The 3,290-nt window shown below is 46.1% G+C and overlaps 1 pseudogene across 1 annotated transcript; it reads left to right on the plus strand.

The window, feature by feature from the left end:
- The first annotated feature begins 290 nt into the window (after positions 1-290).
- On the plus strand, positions 291-811 carry LOC307105802 (ferritin light chain-like; annotated as a pseudogene). Its single transcript has one exon. The product of its transcript is annotated as a ferritin light chain-like (transcript).
- The last annotated feature ends 2,479 nt before the right edge of the window (positions 812-3,290 follow it).

The raw sequence follows: 3,290 nt of genomic DNA on the forward strand, positions 1-3,290 counted from the left end.
CAACAATAAAGATTTTTAAAAAACAAAACATGATGGCAAGATATGTACACATATAATACCTTAATAAAAAAAATTGGAAAAAAAAAAACAAAAACATGTGGGCAGTGCCCTCAGCGGTCCCAGATCTGTCTCTTGCTTCAACAGTGTTTGGATGAAACATACCCAGGGACGCCCCTTCTTGCAGCCTCCGACTACTCTATGTCTTATCCAGTCACCACCATCAGAACCCCCTCCGGGACCAGCCAACACACTGGGTTTTTTCTACCTTAACTCCTTATTGCCCAACAGCCATGAGCTCCCAAATTCGTCAGAATTATTCCACCGAGGAGGAGGCTGCGGCCAACCGCCTGGCCAGCCTGCACCTGCGGGCCTCCCACACCTACCTCTCTCGGCTTCTATTTTGAACGTGACGATGTGGCTCTGGAGGGCGTGGGCCACTTCTTCTGTGAGTTGGCGGAGAAGAAGCGTGAGGGTGCTGAGCGTCTATTAAAGTTGCCAAACCAGCGCAGTGGCCGCACTCTTTTTCAGGACGTGCTGAAGCCTTCCAAGATGAGTGGGCAAAACTCAGGACGCCATGGAAGCCGCCCTGGCCTTGGAGAGGAGCCTGACCCAGGCCCTGTGGATCTGCAGGCCCTGGGTTCTACCCACGCAGACCCTCAGCTCCGTGACTTCCTGCAGGACCGCTTCCTGGGTGAGGAGGTGAAATTCATCAAGAAGATGGGCGACACCTGACTCACCTCCGCAGGCTGCCGGCCCCCAGGCTGGGCTGGGCGAGTATCTCTTCGAAAGGCTCACCCTGAAGCACGACTAGGAGCCCTCTGCCTTCCCCTGGTGTCTGGCTTTTACCCGGGCTTCTCCCTGAAACTGCAAGGCAATCTTTGAAGCACCCTGAAGCCCTCTCCCATGCATTGGACCAAATGAAACAATAAAGCTTTTTGCAGCAAAGCAAACAAACTAACAAAAAACACCACCCAAAACAAAAACATGTCATCTCTATACACTGAGTGGCCAGATTATTATGACCACCTGACGTTTGTAGGCACATTAGCCGTACACTGCGTCGTATGGGATATGGAAGCCGAAGGCCTGTTCGAACACCTTTGCTGTCTGCAGTTACCAAGATAAAACGTCTCCAATTCGCACAGGAACACAAGGATTGGACAGTCGAGCACTGAAAAAAAGTCATGTGGTCCGATGAATCACGTTTCCAGTTGCATCATGCAGATGGCAGAGTGAGAATTTCGCGGAAACAGCATGAAAGCATGCACCCCACATGAATGAGCTGGTGGGGGCAGTGTTATGGTTTGGGGCATGTTTTCCTGGCATGATTTGGGCCTTTTAATTCATGTGGAACAACGTCTGAATAGCACAACATACCTAAGTATCGTTGCTGATCAAGTTCATCCTATCATGTTGATGGTGTATCCCAATGGAGATGGCTTCTTCCAACAAGACAATGCGCCATGCCACGGTGCTCGTATTGTGCAGGAGTGGTTTCAAGAACATGAGGGAGACTTTACCTTGCTTAGGTGGCCCCCACAATCCCCCGATCTCAATCCAATTGAGCATTTGTGGGACAAAGTTAAAAAGAGCCATCAGGCAGCTGGTTCCACAACCATCAAATCTCACAGAACTGGACAGTGCTATTCATCAGGCATGGGGTCAGATTCTTCGCATCACCTTTCAACATCTCGTGGAGTCAATGCCAGAAGAATCGCCGCAGTATGGAAGGCAAAAGGTGGCCCAACGAAGTACTGACGGGGCGGTCATAATAATCTGGCCACTCATTGTGCATAAAAGAGTAATACGCAAATCGACCAAACAGCCGAACAACCAGAATGACAGCTCAACCAGTTGCTATGAGGCACACTGACCACCTCTGGGTCTTTCCTGCTGGCCGGCAGGCTCTGATCCCCTGATGGTGACCGGGGGTGGGTGCAGTGGGGGTGGGGATGGCTGCCAGCAGCCGGGGAAGATGGCCCTGATCACAGACCAGGCCTAGGGACCGTACCAACGCGAATTTTGTGCACCAGGCCTCTAGTCCATAGATAATAATTCATCCTCCATGTTTTTTTTTAAATAAATCTTTATTGTTCAGATTATTACAATTGTTCCTCTTTTTTCCCCCCATAGCTCCCCTCCACCCGGTTCTCACCCCACCCTCTGCCCTTATCCCCCCCTCACTGTCCTCATTTTTGTCCAGTCTCTTCCCGCACCCCCACACCCCTTTCCCCCTGAGAATTGTCAGTCTACTCCCTTTCTATGCCCCTGATTCTATTATATTCACCAGTTTATTCTGTTCATCAGATTTTTTATTCACTTGATTTTTAGATTCACTTGTTGATAGATATCTATTTGTTGTTCATAATTTTTATCTTTACCTTTTTCTTCTTCTTCCTCTTCTTAAAGAATACCTTTCAGCATTTCATATAATACTGGTTTGGCAGTGATGAACTCCTTTAGCTCTTTCTTATCTGTGAAGCTCTTTATCTGACCTTCAATTCTGAATGATAGCTTTGCTGGGTAGAGTACTCTTGGTTGTAGGTTCATGCTATTCATCACTTTGAATATTTCTTGCCACTCCCTTCTGGCCTGCATAGTTTCTGTTGAGAAATCAGCTGACAATCATATGGGTGCTCCCTTGTAGGTAACTAACTGTTTTTCTCTTGCTGCTTTTAAGATTCTCTTTGTCTTTTGCTCTTGGCATTTTAATTATGATGTGTCTTGGTGTGGTCCTCTTTGGATTTCTTTGTTTGTGGTTCTGTGCACTTCCTGGACTTGTAAGTCTATTTCTTTCACCAGGTGGGGGAAGTTTTCTGTCATTATTTCTTCAAATAGGTTTTCAGTATCTTGCTCTCTCTCTTCTCTGGCACCACCATAATTCGGATGTTGCTACGCTTGAAGTTGTCCCAGAGGCTCCTTACACTATCTTCATATTTTTTTATTCTTTATTCTTTTTTCATTTCTGGTTGGTTGTTTTTTGCTTCTTTGTATTTCAAATCTTTGACTTGATTCTTGCGATCCTCTAGTCTGCTGTTGGATCTCTGTATATTATTTTTTATTTCAGTCAGTGTATGCTTAATTTCAAGTTTGTCCTTTTTCATATCCTCGAGGGTCTCGCTAAATTTATCGGCCTTTTCTAGAAAATTCTTGAAAAACCTTATAACTATGGTTTTGAACTCTATATCCAGTTGTTTGCTTTCCTCCATTTCTTTCATTTGTGACCTGTTTCTTTGTCTCTGCATTTTGGCTGCTTCCCTGAGTTGATAGAGTGGCTTTGTGTGCTAGGT

The sequence above is a fragment of the Cnephaeus nilssonii genome, assembly GCF_951640355.1.
Source record: "Cnephaeus nilssonii genome assembly, chromosome: 2".
In the NCBI taxonomy this organism is placed as follows: domain Eukaryota; kingdom Metazoa; phylum Chordata; class Mammalia; order Chiroptera; family Vespertilionidae; genus Cnephaeus; species Cnephaeus nilssonii.